A 19759-nucleotide genomic window follows, 5' to 3' on the forward strand; every position below is an offset into this window, starting at 1 on the left:
CCGCGCTGCAAGAGCGCCCTCAAGTGTCCGCGCTGCAAGAGCGCCCTCAAGTGTCCGCGCTGCAAGAGCGCCCTCAAGAGTCCGCGCTGCAAGAGCGCCCTCCTGCGTCTCCGCTGGTCCCGTCCAGCTCTCCTTCGTCTCCGCTGGTTCTATCCAGCTTCGCGCCTCCCGTGCGCCCTCAAGTGTCTGCGCCGCAAGAGCGCCCTCAAGTGTCTGCGCTGCAAGAGCGCCCTCAAGTGTCTGCGCTGCAAGAGCGCCCTCAGGAGTCCACGCTGCAAGAGCGCCCTCCTGCATCTACGCTGGTCCCGTCCAGCGCTCCTTCGTCTCCGCTGGTTCTATCCAGCTCCGCGCCTCCCGTGCGCCCCCCAGTGCCCGCTCCTCCAGAGCGCCCCCAAGCGTCCGCTCCTCCAGAGCGCCCTCAAGCGCCCGCTCCTCCAGAGCGCCCTCAAGCGCCCGCTCCTCCAGAGCGCCCTCAAGCGCCCGCTCCTCCAGAGCGCCCTCAAGCGCCCGCTCCTCCAGAGCGCCCTCAAGCGCTCGCTCCTCCAGAGCGCCCCCAAGAGTCCTCTCCTCCAGAGCGCCCCCAAGAACCCTCTCCTCCAATGTGGCCCCCAGAGGGGAACTTTCCCAAAGAAATTTTGGGGGGGGGCCATATAGTCTCAGTCTGTGTGGCTAGGCCAAGGGCCAAGGCCACGGAGCACCCCGATCCGCCAAGGCCGCCCGAGGACCCCGACCCACCAAGGCCGCCCGAGGATCCCGATCCGCCAAGGCCGCCCGAGGATCCCGACCCACCAAGGCCGCCCGAGGATCCCGACCCACCAAGGCCGCCCGAGGATCCCGATCCGCCATGGCGTCCCGAGTCTCCCGATCCACCATGGCATGCCGAGTCTCCCGATCCACCATGGCATGCCGAGTCTCCCGATCCACCATGGCATGCCGAGTCTCCCGATCCACCATGGCATGCCGAGTCTCCCGATCCACCATGGCATGCCGAGTCTCCCGATCCACCATGGCCTCCCGAGTCTCCAGTCCCGCCAAGGCCTCCCGAGTCTCCAGTCCCGCCATGGTCTTCCGAGTCTCCAGTCCCGCCATGGTCTCCCGAGTCTCCAGATCCGCCTTGGTCTCCCGAGTCTCCTGATCCACCCTGGAGGCTCCCCTTGTCTCCTCCCTGTCCTGGGCCTGCACCAGCCTCCAGGGTGCCCGCCCCCCCTCCCCGATGTGACTGTTACGGTGCGGGACGCACCTTCCGGAAGGGGGGCGATATGTTACGTGTCAGTATCTGTTTTGTTCTGTTTTGCCCTGCCCTGGTTCTTGATTAACTAATTTCCGCTGATTCCATGCACCTGCGTTAGATTAATTATCTTGTTTGTTCCGGTTCCTTTAAATAGCCCTGAGTTCTTTCTGTCAGGGTCTGGTCTCGTTCCGTTAATGCCTACTGAGTTGATGCCGCTCCTGTAATGTCTTTTGTGTTAATGCCTTTCAATAAAAGTAACCTTCGTGCACTCCTGGATCGTCTCGTCCTTACCACAACCCAGGGCGCGTAACAACATTGATTGATTTGTGGAATGTGTTTTCTTTTATATATGTGTTATTTTTAAACTTTTATTTCCGTTTTGGTGTACTCTTTTTCCATGTGTGCCATTTTGCCATGTGCTAATGAAATGAAACGTATTCTGAATAGGTGGAACTATAACGTGACTGAAGTTTCCCTTTGTCTCCTACTGCTCTGTGTGCAGGCATCAAATAAATTCTATCATCATCCATGTCCAGAGTGTGAGTGCTGATGAAGGGTGGGACAAACCGGGTCAGATAGAGACAGGAAAGGTCACATATATACACACATTTAAGAAAATAAAGAAATTAAATCAAATTTACAAATGCATACAACAACATTTCAATACTAAACATATAAATGGAAAAAAAAAAAAAAAAAGCTAAAAACAATTCAAAATATTAAAACAACAAAATGAATGAATATAATAATGCTTCTAACATAACACTAAACCAAACACCAAAACACAACTACATGTGTATGTACAGCCACACACATACACATATACATACATATAATTACGTATAACTCATTAAATATATAACAATATAAAATAATAAAATTGGAGGCTATTGTTTCTTAAAACTAAATAAATAAAAAAAAGAACACAAACTAATGATTTAGATAAACATGATGGCTTCTTTAGTGTTTCTTTTACAAAATGATGGGGCAGGTTAACACATGCAACCCTCATACAAACTCACTGAGGACTGGGTTATGCAAAACATAGACTTTACAGCACATACTGGTATGGAGATTTCAAGCCAGGACATGCCCTTTTATGTGCAATACACAGAAACATTTCTATCATTTGCTTCAATACGGTTTAGACCATCCCAACTCCCACATAACATTATACAGAGTAAACCTGCTACACATTTCTAAAGAATACATGCAGCACATACCCAGCAGGCCAACAGATAATGAATTAAATTAATGTTTTGTTTCATTTGGAAAACTAAATGTTAGATACAGTCACAAACGAAGAGTGGTTTATATTCACATCAAGGAATGAGGAGTATGTGGTTGCAGAAACAGGACTGGTGAGCAAAACAACAACCACCATAACACACACATAATAAAGAGAAAGCCATGTGTTGGGTCAATCACAAGCTGGGATGCTAATACTAATATATACAGGGTGCAGAGTGTCATACACACAGATAATAAAGAGAAAGCCATGTGTTGGGTCAATCACAAGCTGGGATGCTATACTAATATATACAGGGTGCAGAGTCATACACACAGATAATAAAGAGAAAGCCATGTGTTGGGTCAATCACAAGCTGGGATGCTAATACTAATATATACAGGGTGCAGAGTGTCATACACACAGATAATAAAGAGAAAGCCATGTGTTGGGTCAATCACAAGCTGGGATGCTAATACTAATATATACAGGGTGCAGAGTGTCATACACACAGATAATAAAGAGAAAGCCATGTGTTGGGTCAATCACAAGCTGGGATGCTAATACTAATATATACAGGGTGCAGAGTGTCATACACACAGATAATAAAGAGAAAGCCATGTGTTGGGTCAATCACAAGCTGGGATGCTATACTAATATATACAGGGTGCAGAGTGTCATACACACAGATAATAAAGAGAAAGCCATGTGTTGGGTTAATCACAAGCTGGGATGCTATACTAATATATACAGGGTGCAGAGTCATACACACAGATAATAAAGAGAAAGCCATGTGTTGGGTCAATCACAAGCTGGGATGCTAATACTAATATATACAGGGTGCAGAGAGTCATACACACAGATAATAAAGAGAAAGCCATGTGTTGGGTCAATCACAAGCTGGGATGCTATACTAATATATACAGGGTGCAGAGTGTCATACACACAGATAATAAAGAGAAAGCCATGTGTTGGGTCAATCACAAGCTGGGATGCTATACTAATATATACAGGGTGCAGAGTGTCATACACACAGATAATAAAGAGAAAGCCATGTGTTGGGTTAATCACAAGCTGGGATGCTATACTAATATATACAGGGTGCAGAGTCATACACACAGATAATAAAGAGAAAGCCATGTGTTGGGTCAATCACAAGCTGGGATGCTATACTAATATATTGTAACAGTTAAATGTTACTTATAGTGTTATTCTACTACCCACCATTAGGGGCACTATTGTTCCTTTTTGATTGAGCATAAATACAGGTAGGGAGTAGAAGAAGAGAGAGCTGTTTGGTAAGAGGAAAGCATGGCTTCCCTCTGGTAACCTTGCCTTTACTGATGTCCTGATTGGGAAACGTACCGTTTTATGCTCAATCAAAGTAAGGTTTTTTCTTACATTCAATGGTGGCTGCATAAATTGTATTCCATTGTTGGTGAGGTTTATAATAATGCTTAATATTTTGTTTGTAGAAGGACTCCTTTTACCTACCCTCTTTTGTACCAATGGTCCACTTTCTACTTCATGGTACATGTTGGGACTAGAAAGGATAAATTTACCTGCATAATATCTCATTTGCCTTGGGTTACCGAAATGGGATATTAATCAAGAAGAGAAGAACTATTTTCGGTTTGTGTCGGGAATTGCTGTGTGGAGTATTGAATTTTGGCCTGGACTGTTAACAAGGATTGAGTAATTGTGTGCATCTACATTGTCTAGACTAGAAGAGTTCTTCTTTCACCTATGGACTGTGGCATATAATTATCACCACATTCGTTGCATCCGACATTACATGCTCATATCATTATGACTATTCATTTTGTATGCATATTTGTTGGTTGAGTCATTTGTACTATTGGGTTATGGTTTGTTAATTTGTTTTGTGTTTACTATTGTGCATTTCACTATTGTTTATTTTTTTCCATAATACATCTTTGCGAAGAAAGTCAGTTTTCTGTTTTATTGTTTTTTTTTTACATCAAACAGTTTAACGAGTGTGATAAGTTGGTATGTAGATCCCTTCCCAAAAAGACTTTCAGATTTATAGTAAACTTTTACCCATAGAAGTAGGAGTTTGTTATATAATGGCGCCCAAACAGGGACCTACTAATTAACTTCACTCACTGATATTTTACTGTGTTTTGAGTCTTTATTCAGTATGACAAGCCATAATGCTCTGGGTGAGGATGGGGCCGTACCTAGCCTGGATTTTGCATCGGAGTCCTTCAACGCTCACAGAGAGCCACTCAAAGAATTGATCAATACATTCAGTGATTTTGTACCTGGACTCTGAGGAAGATGAGGAGGATCGTTCCAGTGAGGATCTGAATAATTTTCCTTTACCACCCCCTCCTCCACTTGGAGATGATAGAGAACTAGGACAGTCAATCCCATCTGTTACACTTTTTAATGAACGGCTGGATGAAAGGATAACATCACTTGAAGGCCGAGTCGAAGACTGTCATCAGAGAGTGGATGAATGTGTCTCTCAGGATGAGATGGAAAACAAATGTAAAACCATCGAAGAGAGAATACATTATTTTGTAGAACGTGAATGTGACAGAATTAAGAAAAAGCTTGAATTCACCATACAAGATTTGGGACGATCCATGGTAGACTGTCTAAAAAGAAGAGATATCCAGCTTGACCAAAAATTTAAATCTCTTATGTCAAACATGTCTACTCCCAAACAGCCCCATCTAAGTTCTTCATTACCCACTCCAGTCAAGAATGTAAGAGATCAAACTTTTGATGTACAGCTCACTAGTCCCATAACAGTCCATGAGACTTCAATGCAATACAACCCTCCTGTAAAAATTGACTTTCCTGACTTTAGCAATACTCAGGATGAAGATCCTGTAGAGTTTATTGAAAGATGTGAAGAGTATTTTGCTGTTCGTCCTCTTTCTGACCCCGAGATATTGGCTGCCTTAACGACGGTATTGAAGGGAACAGCTAAAGATTGGTGGATGGCTGAAAGAAGGCATGCCAGAAATTGGAAGCAGTTTAAGGAAACTTTCTTACTCTCCTTTCTGAGTGAAGATTATGAAGAAGTGGCTGCAAGAAAGTTATTAGAAAGGAAACAAGGAGTCAAGGAAAATATTCGAGACTTTGCCTTTCACTACCGTGCTTTGTGCATGAGATGGAAAAAGGAGATGACTGAAAGAGAAGTAGTACAAGCTATACTACGGAATTGTAATCCACGGCTAGCAAGCATGATGAGAGGAACTGTGAGAGATGTGGGTGAACTGGTAAAAATTGGCACACAGATAGAGCGAGATTTTGATGAGTCAAAAAGATACTGGAGCCAGGTAAATGGGGAAGAACAAAGGAGGACACAAAATTCTCGTGAATCTCAACAAAAACCTCATATAGCTAATACCAGAGTCATGCAATCCACTCCAAATTCAACACGATCAGACATTAAAACTGTTTATATTCCCATAGTTATCAGAGACAGATATTTCTCAGCCATGGTGGATACTGGTAGCACTTTATCCCTTATCCAGGAATCTTGTTGGAAACAATTGTGTAAAGCAGAATCGTACCAGCAGTGCCAAGGACAGTCCTTCATGCTAGCCAATGGACAGAGGCAGACAGCTTTGGGAAAGGTAAATTGGGGAGGAGAAATTCAAGGATTGCAAGTGGATTTGACGTTGTTCATTATGAGAGATATTGATTTGACCGTGCCAATCATTTTAGGCATGGATTTTCTACTGATGACGGGAATCGTGTTAGACTTCCAAAAAGCTCAGTACATGTTGCCTTCTGCCATAGGAGCTAAGTCAGATCTTTCTTTTTCGTTTTTGAACAATGATGTTTGTTCCACGGTGCATTTTTATCTTGCTATACCCAATCTTCCAGTTACTGATGACACCTTGCAGACTGTTCAGCAACTTGTTCAAAAAGCGGACACTCAACCCTGGATTAAAAGGAATCTAGAAAATGTTATGTTAGACTGGCCGACCGTTTGTACCCACGACATTGGACATACAAACCTGATAAAACACCGCATTATTACCACAGATGAAATCCCAGTCAGGAAAAGAGCCTACAAAGTTTCTAGGGATAAGCAGCAGTTCATAGGTACTGAAATCAAAGAGTTGTTAGCCAAAGAAATCATACGTCCTTCAATCTCTCCTTGGGCTTCTCCTGTGGTAATCGTTCCAAAGAAAGACGGTGGATCAAGATTCTGTATTGACTATCGAGGACTGAATATGAAGACGCATCTTGATGCTTACCCCATGCCACAAATTCCAGACATTTTAGAGTCACTACATGGAGCTGTTGTGTTTACCACACTTGACCTTAAAAGTGGTTATTGGCAAATGGACATGGAAGCAGATAGTATCCAGAAAACAGCATTTGTGACGTCCTCAGGGCTATTTGAATTCTTACGCCTTCCTTTTGGATTGAAAAACTCTGCTGCTTCATTCCAAAGATTGATGGAACATGTACTCAGAGATTTAAGAGGAAAATGTTGTCTGGTGTACATAGACGATGTGGTGGTGTATTCTCGGAACGAAATGGAGCATCTTCAACATTTAAACCAGGTCTTCAAGTGTCTACAAGATGCTGGCCTCACTCTCAACCTAAAAAAATGCAACTTCATCCAAAGAGAACTGACTTTTCTTGGTCACATTGTTTCAGCGGAAGGAGTAAAAACTGATCCAGCAAAGGTAGCTGCTGTCCAGGATTTTCCGATACCCCAATCGATTAAGGATGTTCAGCGTTTCTTAGGTTTGGCAGGGTGGTACCACCGTTTTATCCCGAATTTCTCAGCAAAAGCTGCACCTTTACATGCTCTTAAACAAAAGAAAGCTTCATGGATTTGGACTGAGCAATGTCAGCGTGCTTTGGAGATAATAAAGAGGGATCTTACACAGTCACCAGTACTAACCCCTCCAGATTTCAGTAAGACATTCAAGGTACAGACCGATGCTAGTGAGATTGGATTGGGGGCTGTATTAACCCAGGAAACAGAGGGAGAGGAGCATGTGGTAGCCTATGCTTCTAGGCTATTAAGAGGAGCAGAAAAAGCTTATTCCGTTTCAGAGAAAGAGTGTTTGGCTGTGGTATGGGCTGTTGAGAAATGGAGACATTACTTGGAAGGGCAACCTTTTGAAGTCATCACAGATCATGCAGCTCTCACATGGGTTTTTCAGCATCCTAAACCAAACTCTCGTCTCACACGGTGGACTATACGTCTGCAAGGCTTTCAGTTCACAGTTAAATACAGAAAAGGTATATGTAATGTCGTAGCCGATGTGTTGTCCAGAAACCAAGAACATCCAGGATCATCAGAGCTGCTGGCTGTAGTTAAAGCTACCAAGTCGACTGTTTTTCCAACAAATTTACCGGTAGATCTTGATCAGATCACTACTGTACAACAAAACGATTTGGAAATCCAGGAGCTATGTAAAAAGGCTAGCTCGCAAACTTCTCAGGACCTTTCAAGAGTACATTACTTGCTCGAGAATGGAGTACTGTTTCGCAGTGTACCTGATGGAAATAAAGGACAGAAGCTACAGCTCGTTATACCCATGTGTTTTCGTAAAGAGTTCTTGCAATATGTACATGATAACCCATTAAGCGGTCATCTTGGAAGATTAAAAACCCTTCTTCGACTTCTGGACCTAGCCTATTGGCCAAATGTGAGAACTGATGTGTGGAAGTATTGTAAAGAGTGTCAACCATGTCAAAAGTATAAGCCTGTGTTAACCAAGTTATCCGGATATCTACAGTCCACACCAGTAGTTGAACCCGGTTATATGCTTGGAGTTGATCTGATGGGTCCTTTTCCAAAGAGTGTCAAACAAAATGAACATCTCTTAGTTATCGTTGACTACTGTTCCAAGTGGGTGGAATTATTCCCTTTGAGAGTGGCGAAAGCTCCCCAAATAGCCAGAATCCTAGTGGAGGAAATCTTTACTCGATGGGGCACCCCTGCTTATTTGGTGTCAGATCGCGGAGCTCAGTTTACTTCACAGCTACTTTCCTTAATTTGCAAACAGTGGGGAGTAACACAAAAATTGACCACATCCTATCACCCCCAAACGAATATGACAGAACGGATCAATCGCAACCTAAAGACAATGATTGCTTCATACGTAGGAGATCAGCATCGCCAGTGGGATCAGTGGTTACCCGAATTTAGGTTTGCAATCAATACTACTTTTCAGGAGAGTACAGGATTCACGCCAGCCGAAGTAGCTCTGGGACGGAAATTAAAGGGACCGTTAGAGAGGGCTTTACATCGACCTCCGGCTCCTTGTAGTCCTGCCTATAGTGTGTTGGAGAGACAAGAACACCTCATTGAGCTTGTAAAGAAAAATGTGGAACGAGCTCAACATAGACAAAAACATTACTATGACCTACGACGCAAGTATAGTAAATTCCAGGTGGGAGATGTAGTCTGGGTCCGGTCTCACCCTTTATCCAGAGCTGAGGAAGGCTTTATGGCTAAATTAGCCGCAAAGTGGAAGGGTCCAGCTAAGATTGTCAAGTGTCTTGGTCCTGTCAACTATTCTGTTTCTTTTCTTAATGATTCTGAAAATGTTGAGACTCATCATGTGCAGAATTTGAAAACTTGTTATGGTTATGACAAGTCTCTTTCTGATCGGGGGGGTATGTAACAGTTAAATGTTACTTATAGTGTTATTCTACTACCCACCATTAGGGGCACTATTGTTCCTTTTTGATTGAGCATAAATACAGGTAGGGAGTAGAAGAAGAGAGAGCTGTTTGGTAAGAGGAAAGCATGGCTTCCCTCTGGTAACCTTGCCTTTACTGATGTCCTGATTGGGAAACGTACCGTTTTATGCTCAATCAAAGTAAGGTTTTTTCTTACATTCAATGGTGGCTGCATAAATTGTATTCCATTGTTGGTGAGGTTTATAATAATGCTTAATATTTTGTTTGTAGAAGGACTCCTTTTACCTACCCTCTTTTGTACCAATGGTCCACTTTCTACTTCATGGTACATGTTGGGACTAGAAAGGATAAATTTACCTGCATAATATCTCATTTGCCTTGGGTTACCGAAATGGGATATTAATCAAGAAGAGAAGAACTATTTTCGGTTTGTGTCGGGAATTGCTGTGTGGAGTATTGAATTTTGGCCTGGACTGTTAACAAGGATTGAGTAATTGTGTGCATCTACATTGTCTAGACTAGAAGAGTTCTTCTTTCACCTATGGACTGTGGCATATAATTATCACCACATTCGTTGCATCCGACATTACATGCTCATATCATTATGACTATTCATTTTGTATGCATATTTGTTGGTTGAGTCATTTGTACTATTGGGTTATGGTTTGTTAATTTGTTTTGTGTTTACTATTGTGCATTTCACTATTGTTTATTTTTTTCCATAATACATCTTTGCGAAGAAAGTCAGTTTTCTGTTTTATTGTTTTTTTTTTACATCAAACAGTTTAACGAGTGTGATAAGTTGGTATGTAGATCCCTTCCCAAAAAGACTTTCAGATTTATAGTAAACTTTTACCCATAGAAGTAGGAGTTTGTTATAATATACAGGGTGCAGAGTGTCATACACACAGATAATAAAGAGAAAGCCATGTGTTGGGTCAATCACAAGCTGGGATGCTATACTAATATATACAGGGTGCAGAGTGTCATACACACAGATAATAAAGAGAAAGCCATGTGTTGGGTTAATCACAAGCTGGGATGCTATACTAATATATACAGGGTGCAGAGTGTCATACACACAGATAATAAAGAGAAAGCCATGTGTTGGGTCAATCACAAGCTGGGATGCTATACTAATATATACAGGGTGCAGAGTGTCATACACACAGATAATAAAGAGAAAGCCATGTGTTGGGTCAATCACAAGCTGGGATGCTAATACTAATATATACAGGGTGCAGAGTCATACACACAGATAATAAAGAGAAAGCCATGTGTTGGGTCAATCACAAGCTGGGATGCTAATACTAATATATACAGGGTGCAGAGAGTCATACACACAGATAATAAAGAGAAAGCCATGTGTTGGGTCAATCACAAGCTGGGATGCTAATACTAATATATACAGGGTGCAGAGTCACACACACAGATACAAAACACCATCATGCTAACACGAGTGACAGTAAATAATTCATAACATCCAGTGAAGAACAAATGCAACATAAAACCGCAATGTACTTTTTAAAAATAGTTTTAGGGTCTTTTATCATTATTTATTTTACAGTGGTGTTTGATTCCCAGGGAGTGCAACAGTGAACACCTACAGTGGTGCCAACAAGTATTTTCACCAGCTAATAAAAGGTTTAAGTCAGTTATTTCTATCTTTTGCTGTAAGTGTGTCTGTAGGAAACGTCTCGGTTACGTACGTAACCCTCGTTCCCTGATGGAGGGAACGGAGACGTTATGTCGTGACGACATAGGGGATTTACTTGGAAGCCCCAATCATCTCTGACTTAAGAGAAAATGCCAATGAAATTGGCTAGTGGATTTTGCATACCTGAGCCACTCCCCGTGCATACGGGTATAAAAGGGCGGCAGGTGCATCCACTCATCCGGTTTTACCCGCTGAGGAGCCGAGAACGTGTCCCTGGCAACCAGCGATGGTTCAAGATTGTGGCATGGGGACATAACGTCTCCGTTCCCTCCATCAGGGAACGAGGGTTACGTACGTAACCGAGACGTTACCTATCTGTCGGTCACTACGAGTTATGTCGTGACGACATAGGGGTCATATGGAAAGCGGCACAACCTGAACCCCGTCACGACCTTGTGCATGCAAATGTTGACAAGCTAGTGCGTGACAGACAAATGCCATGCGAAGGTCGCAACCTTCCCATCGCCCCAGCGCAAATTCGCTAACCTTGGTGCCCGCAGGGACCACTGAGTACATTGCTGCTGGAGATAGCCAAGCCGCTGTTCCTTTCCCCAAGAAATCGGAAGGGATTTCGACCTTCTATGAAAGACTGCTTCAAGTCTTTCCTATTTGTTGTTACAGCCTGGCAGTAACGACGGGGGAGCGAGCCTTCCGGAGAAGGGCGCTACGGAGGCCACATCCTGCCCGAAGGGAGGTAACATGTGGAGACACTGATATGGACTGACCCAGGCCTGGGGCAGTACTAAATACGACTGGACCCTGGGGCAGATCCTACCTAGGAGTAGGGAGGAGGGCTGCCAGCAGGGCCTGACAGAGCTCTGCCAAAGGGAAGACACGGGTTTACCGTGAGGGAAACCGTACCGTGGACGAATACACGTGTGGGATTACCCGAAGGGAATCAGGCCATACGGACACCTAGCCGAGTACAGGGGCTGACCGGAGACCCGGGCGAGCTAGCACCAGTACTGGGCCTGGCGTCAGACTGCTCCGCCCAGTCTGACTGCCGGGGGTGCTGGAGGTCTCCACCAGGGTTCGCCGTCCGGGGGACTGAACTGGAGGAGGAAATCAGGCGCTCGTATCCCCAGGTGAGGGGGAATGGCGCAGCAAGCGTGACACCGGCCAACTCTTCCCGCCACTTACCTGTTACCCAACACACGGGAAGAGACTGGCTCCATGCGGAGACTGTAAAATCCAGCCCAGCCCGCAGCTCTACAGCTGTCTGCCAAAGAGGCGCCGTGCGCCAACGCATAGGAGGAGGCAACACTCCGTGTGGAGTGAGCCCTCACCCCAAGGGGGCACGGCTCGCCTTGGGATTGGTACGCCAAGGCGATGGCATCCGCTATCCAGTGGGCCAACCTCTGCTTGGAGACAGCCTTCCCTTTCTGCTGACCTCCGTGGCAGACAAAGAGCTGCTCAGAGCTTCTGAAGCTCCGGGTGCGGTCCACGTATATGCGCAATGCTCTTACGGGACACAGCAACGCCAAGGCTGGATCTGCCTCCTCCGAAGGCAGTGCTTGCAGGTTCACCACCTGATCACGGAAGGGCGTGGTGGGAACCTTGGGCACGTATCCAGGCCGGGGTCTCAGGACAACGTGAGAGTAGTCCGGCCCGAACACAAGGCACTCTTCGCTCACCGAAAATGCTTGGAGGTCCCCGACCCTCTTGATGGAAGTGAGCGCGGTCAGGAGCGCTGTCTTAGCCGACAGGAATTTCAGTCCAGCGGCTCAAAGGGACCCCTCTGAAGTCCCGCCAGGACGATAGAGAGGTCCCAGGAGGGCATCAGGGGTGACCTAGGCGGATTCAACCTCCTGGCACCCCTCAGGAACCTCACGATGAGATCATGCTTTCCCACGGACCGGCCGTCCACTGCATCGTGATGGGCCGCTATAGCAGCCACATACACCTTCAAGGTGGAGGGTGACAGCCTACGCTCCAACCTTTCTTGCAGGAAAGAAAGCACTACTCCCATCGTGCATCTTCGGGGGTCTTCCCGGCGAGAAGAACACCTGTTCGCGAACAGACTCCACTTCAGAGCATAGGCTTGCCTTGTTGAAGGAGCTCTTGCCTGAGTGATGGTGTCTACCACGGCCTGTGGTAGACCACTTAAGTCTGCCGCGTCCCGTCCAGGAGCCACACATGGGAGGTTCCACAGATCTGGACGCGGGTGCCATATGGTGCCGAGCCCCTGAGAAAGGAGTTCCTTCCTCAGAGGGATACGCCAGGGAGGGGCTGTCGCGAGGAGAATGAGTTCCGGAAACCAGGTCCGAGTGGGCCAATACGGCGCGACCAACAGGACCTGCTCCTCGTCCTCCCTGACCTTGCACAGTGTCTGTGCGAGCAGGCTCACTGGGGGAAATACATACTTGCGTAAAGCCCGAGGCCAGCTGTGTGCCAGTGCGTCCGTGCCGCGGGGCCCCTCGGTCAGGGAGAATATAGCTGGCCGTGGGAGGACTCGGGGGAAGCAAACAGGTCTACCTGAGCTTCCCCGAATCGACTCCAGATCAGCCGGTGATCGTCTCGGGATGGAGTCGCCACTCTCCGGGAAAGTGAGCTGTCGTGAGAGCGCATCGGCCGCACGATTGAGCTCCCCCGGAATGTGGACAGCGCGCAGCGACCTGAGCTGCGTGTGACTCCAGAGGAGGAGATGGCGGGCGAGCTGTGACATGCGGCGTGATCGTACACCTCCCGGCCGGTTGATGTACGACACAGCCGCAGTGTTGTCCGTGCGGACCAACACATGCTTGCCTAGCAGCAGTGGCCGAAACTGCCGCAAGGCCAGATGCACTGCCAACAGCTCCAGGCAATTGATATGCCAAATAGGGCTGCAACAACGAATCGATTAAATCGATAAAAATCGATTACTAAAAGAGTTGGCAACGAATTTGATAATCGATTCGTTGTGTCGCGCGACGCGGAGACGTTTGATTAAAAAAAAAAAAAAAAAAACCAGCGCGAAGCGGAGTGAACACTCTCTCGCGCACGGATGCTAGCAGAGTTCGGCGCCTCATAGACAGGGCGGAGCTAAAATAAAAAACGAGCGGGGGTTAAGGAAAGATACATGGCGGAGGCAGAGAAATCCGTGCGACCCAAGTCATCCAAGGTGTGGGAGCATTTCACACTAAATAAACAGAAAAAGTGAGTTAACTGCAATGCAAAGTGTCTGAACAAAGTAAGTGTGTGTGTGTGTGTGTGTCAGTGTGTGCGTCTGTGAGTGTGTGCATCTGCGAGTGTGTGCGTCTGCACCGCCACCACAGGTGCCCCCTCTACCAGATGTCTTGCGATAGGCTTGTTTTTAGTAAATTTCTAACTGCATCTGGCGTATCCTGGCATGTGTAGTCAGCTGCCTAGGGCCGCTTACTTCTCTTCTTGATTAATTTTAGACATTTTAACGTTATCCTCGCATCACTGAAGACCAGAAAAGCTTTTTTTTTTATAATTCAAGTGAAGAGTAGGCTTTTCTCACTAAATGGAAGCAAGCTGAATATAGTTAGCCTTCTCTAGTTATTAATTTTATTAATACTTATTTTAGTTAAGTGCTTAAATTGTAAATATGCATTTATTAAATTATTTTATGTAGTACATTTGTATTTTGTTGTTTTTGTATATAGTTATAGAAGCATATCAACCAGGTTCCAGAAATAATCACCAAGGCTGCTTCTGAAATAAGTGGGGGTGCTCTCTTAATGCACATTTTCACATATTTAGTCCCTTCTATTACTATCAATATGCTGATACTTCGAGAGCGAATCCTGCATAAATATGCAGATGTCATTCCCAAAACTTTGCAACATGTGTGTGGGCAAAAAACAAAGTTCTACATTTTAAATGGATTGCCTAGAAAGCTTGCAAAGAGCGCTCATAACCTAAAGCTGTCACTCTTTGTTCATCGCGATCTCACAAAGTTCTGTGAGTACCAATGAATCTCACACTGTGCAATTAATAGCCTATATAATATAGGCCTATTAACATCTTGTATCCAACCCCTCCCCCCGGCCACCCTCTTTTGAGGCAGTGCCCCAGACTGGCCCCCCCATTTAAAATGCTCTAGACACGCCCCTGTTGTTCTGGCAGCTCAGGTGGCACTTTATTTTTTAAAAAAAAGTATATATATTTGGCAGATGTAAAGCATACATGTGTATGTTTTTTGTGTTAGTCCATTTTTATTTTATTATTATTATAACAGCTCAGGGATGTTCAAGGAGCAACGTGTTTGTGCACTTTCTAAATATTTTAGTTCTGTTTTTGAATAAAGGGTTGGAAATGAATGCCTTGTTTTTGGTTTTTTAATCCGATTCATCGATTAATCGAAAATATAATCGACAGATTAATCGATTATTAAAATAATCGTTAGTTGCAGCCCTAATGCCAAAGCAGTCGAGGCCCTGTCCAGAGCCCCGAGGCTGCCTGCCCGTTGCATGTAGCGCCCCAGCCCGTACTGGAGGCATCTGTTGTGACAACAACATGCCAGGACACTTGTTCTAAGGGCACCCTGGCCCGTAGAAAAGCACGGTCCGTCCAGGGGCTGAAGGAGCGGCGACACTCGCGTGTGATACTCACCCGAAGTGAACCGCGGCGCCATGCCCACCTCAGGACTCGGGAGTGCAACCAGTGCTGAAGTGGTCTCATATGAAGCAATCCGAGCGGCGTGACCACAGCTGCGGATGCCATATGCCCCAGGAGCCTCTGAAACTGTTTCAGTGGCACCACAGTCCTGCCTCTGAAGGAACTCAGGCAGTTCAGCACTGATTGGGCGCGCTCGTCCATGAGGCGCGCCGTCATACTCACCGAGTCTAACTCCACACCGAGAAAAGAGATTCTCTGCACAGGGGAGAGCTTGCTCCTTTCCCAGTTGGCCCGAAGCCCCAACTGGCTGAGGTGCCATAACACCAGTTCCCTGTGATCGCACAACTGCTCTCGGGACTGGGCCAGAATGAGCCAGTCGTCGAGGTAGTTGAGGACCCTGACGCCCACTTCCCGTAGCGGGGCAAGGGCGCCTTCAACGACCTTCGTGAAGACACGGGGAGACAGGGAGAGCCCGAAGGGGAGGACCTTGTACTGCCATGCCCGACCTTCGGATGCAAACCGTAGGAACGGTCTGTGTCACGGAAGGATCGAAACATGAAAGTAAGCATCCTTCAGGTCAATCGCTGCAAACCAATCCTGGGGCTGGATGCACCCCAGGATTGGTCGAAGACCACCGCCTTTCTTGGGTACGATGAAGTAAGGGCTGTAAAACCCCTGCCTCATCTCGGCTGGAGGGACCGGCTCGATTGCATCCTTTGCCAGGAGGACAGCAATCTCCTCGCGCAAGACAGGAACGTTCCGAGCTACCACTGAGGTCTCGAGAACGCAGCTGAACTTGGGAGGTCGCCTGGCGAACTGAATCGCATAGCCGAGTCGAATTGTGCGCGTGAGCCACCGAGACGGGCTGGGCAGCGCAAGCCATGCTTCCAGACGCCGTGCAAGGGGCTCCAACGGCACAATCGACGTACCTGCGGTGGTGCAGCGCAGAGGAGTAGGGCTGGATGGTACAGAAGGCAGCGCGTTCTGAAGCATCCTTACCGAACTCCCTAGGTCCCAAAGGGGACTGGCTAGAGGTGCGTGGGGAGGCACTGCGTCCCCGAACCGCACTCTCTTGGCCGCTGGCAAGATGGGTCGCGGGCGAGAGTGAGGAGGCAGTGCGTCGCGCACTGTCAACCCGTGAACCTGATAACCCGGGGAAAAAGGAAATTGCTCTTCTTTTGACAAAGTGGGGTTATAGCGGAACAGAATGAATGATTCTCCCCCCAACCCTCCTTCGGGGGAAGGAGCGGCGCTGATCTCGCCATCTCCTGAGATAGAGCAGCTTCCCACACCTCCGGGTTGCCCGTGTTAGGGCCGTTTTATCGCCTCCTTGGACGATATCGGGGCCAGCTGGAACACGGGGGGGGGGGGGGGGGCACGCTCCTGCAAGAGGCTCGACGCCCCAGCACAAGGCAGAGCAGCTCAAAGGGACACAGGAGGGCGCCCACGGTGACCAGCAGACTGCGGCTTACCCTGTGGCGGAGCGGTGCATCACGCCGGGGCAAGATGTGCTGGACAGCCTCGGTCTGCTGCAGTACTGCCGAGAACTGCTGGGCACAGTCCTCGACAGTGTCGCCGAACAGTCCAGCCTGGGAGACGAGAGCGTCGAGAAAGTGTACTTTGTCGACTTCGCCCCTCTCAACAGGCTGAGCCACAGACGGCACTCTTGGACCACAAGTGTGTGCACATCGCCTTCCCGAGGCACTGCGCTGTGACTTCCGTTGCCCGTAGGGCAAGGCCAGTCGCTGAGCGCAGCTCCTGCGTCAACCTCGGGTTGGTACTACCCTCGTGCATTTAATGCCTTGGCTTGTGTACTCGCAGGATAGCCGTGGCATGCAGGGCAGGGGCGGCATGGCCCGCAGCACTATAAGCTTTGGCCGAGAACGGCCATCAGCCTATAGGCTTTGGACGGGAGGCGCGAACGACTCCCCTAAGTGGCGGCGTTTCGCGGGCACAAGTGCACCGCGACCGCTCTCTCCACCTGGGGAATGTCAGCGTCACCCTCAGCCGCCCCGCCATCGAGGGTAGTGAGGATGGAGGAGGCAGACGCGCCGCTTCTGGCCGTAAAAAAGGGGCCGTCCACGACTTCATCAGCTCCTCGTGCACTTCCGGGAAGAAAGCAACCAGGGCAGGGCGTGGTCGCGAGCCACAGCCTCTGCCGAGGAGCCAATCATCTCACCGCGAGGGCTCGGGACTGAGAGGTGTGCACGCCTCCAGCCCGATCTCGCGGTGGCCCGGGAAAGCACGGCCGTCAACTCTGGGTCCGATTTGGCGGCGGCCGCGAACCCCGCAGCTGCGCCGAACCTTCATCCTCAGAGGACAATTGCCCATCCCCCGATGCCGCGATCGACATCTAATCCTCTATCGGCGCGCAGGCACAGCAGAATCACCGGGGAGCCGCACAGAACAGCTGCTGCAGGAGGAGTGAAACGTCCGTGGGGACTGGCCCGGCGGAAGGCTCTCACTATAACCCTCAGATCGCCCAGAGCACTAGCCGATGGTTCTCTGCTCGTGGCAGAGAAGCCAGCGCGGGTAGTGACAGAGGGAGCCCCTCCCATCCCCGTGAGGAGAGAGAGGCGCGATCGCAGCGCTGCTATGGTTACACGCTCAATGAACGCATAAACCATCCACGAACGCAGCTTCAGCGTGCTGGAGCCCCAGACACTGAAGACAACGATCGTGGCTGTTTGACGGAGGACAGGAAACGACCGCAACCAAGAGGACACGGCCGGAACAGCGTCTTTAAAAAGACGTGAACCGACCATGATTTGCTCTTTTAGGAAATCTGCTCTTTCAGTTGAAGTGCCCAGGGGAATCGCTGCAGACAGGACACCGCTGTTCGCACCGTGACGCCAACCAGAACAGCTTCCAGACAGATGATGAATGGCTTTGTGGAGATCAACACGTTCATCCACTCGGCTCCGAAGCAAAAATCGGATGAGTGGATGCACCTGTCGCCCTTTTATACCCGTATGCACGGGGAGTGGCTCAGGTATGCAAAATCCACTAGCCAATTTCATTGGCGTTTTCTCTTAAGTCAGAGATGATTGGGGCTTCCAAGTAAATCCCCTATGTCGTCACGACATAACTCGTAGTGACCGACAGATAGGGAATGTCAGTTTACATTTCCAAACAATAAACTGAGACCAGAAGAACTGTGGCAACGTCTCCAAGGTGCCCCAAAAACCTACCTGCAAAGCTACAGAACTGTTAACAGTTTTAGGCACTTATGTAAAAATTCTGTAAAATGAGAATGCTGTCAAAAATAATGTCATGAATAGGTTTTCTTTATCAATGAACTTTTATGAAGAAAATGAAATCAATATTTGGTGTGAGCATCCTTTGTGTTTAAAGCAGCTCTTGCGCTTCAGGCAGCTTTGCAGTTGGTTTCTTGAAGCATATTGTTCCTCCGGATCCAGTCTGTCCCAGCTTGTTGAATACATTTCAAATCCTTCAGATACTTCTCCAGTTTTAACTCTGATTTTCCTGCCCATTAGAAAATTCACGACCTAATTAAATAATTTTCCTTCAGTACTCATTTGACTTAATTTAATAAAAATGTAAGTCAGTCTTTCCTCCACACAGAATAATAAGCTTCTTCAATGTCAAAACATATTATTCTTTCATTTTAATTGCCTTTCCCACTTCATTAATTACTCTAACTAATGCATCAGTTGTTGATACTCCATCCCATGATCATTAGAACTCTTAACAATAAACATGAAACACACAACACTATCATACATTTATTTATTTAACACACATACCTGAACATACTGAACTGTCACAAACTTGTAAAGCAAGCATCAAGTTCAGAGGCGTTTCCAGAAAATGAACCTTTTATTGTAACGGATGAATAACAAAGCAAAGGAGAGGCAGTCATTCATGTCTCGTCCTGCAGTGAAAGAGATTTCAGAGGAGCTGTTCAACCAACGGTTCAGAGAAGGAAACATCTGCAAATATAATCTGAGGTGAGTGTTTCATCTCTCTTTAGTTGTTTTCATGTATGAGTGTCATTGTGAGTTTGTGCTTCTTTACTGCTGTGCTAAAGTCATTTTGATGATTTATTGAAACCTTTTCATGTTGTGATCAAACAGATGATCAAGTGTGTCTTTGTCAGTGAATCACAGAAAGCTGTGCGTTCTGATATTGTTATCATATGGTGTGAAGTCAGTTTTTCTCATTTTACTGTTTATTACGGTGATTCTCAAACAGTATTTCTTCACTTTTCAATGAAGATCTGTGAAATATGAGGTTGCAAAAGTTTTAGAATAGCTTTATATCATAATGATTTGTAATGAATGTACACAATCTGTGTGTGACATATGCTGAAAACCTCTGAAGCACAGAATCTTATCTGAAT

At 47.0% G+C, this 19759-nt stretch overlaps 1 protein-coding gene across 1 annotated transcript in view; it reads left to right on the forward strand.

The window, feature by feature from the left end:
• The first annotated feature begins 19238 nt into the window (after positions 1-19238).
• The window catches only part of LOC306861601 (NACHT, LRR and PYD domains-containing protein 3-like), a 149951-nt gene continuing 149430 nt past the window's right edge, over positions 19239-19759 (forward strand). Inside the window, exon 1 of the mRNA XM_079403973.1 lies at positions 19239-19367. The gene's annotated coding sequence lies outside the window, so the exon portion shown is untranslated. The remainder of the gene's footprint in view (positions 19368-19759) is intronic.

This window comes from Barbus barbus (genome assembly GCF_936440315.1).
Source record: "Barbus barbus genome assembly, chromosome: 42".
Lineage (NCBI taxonomy): Eukaryota > Metazoa > Chordata > Actinopteri > Cypriniformes > Cyprinidae > Barbus > Barbus barbus.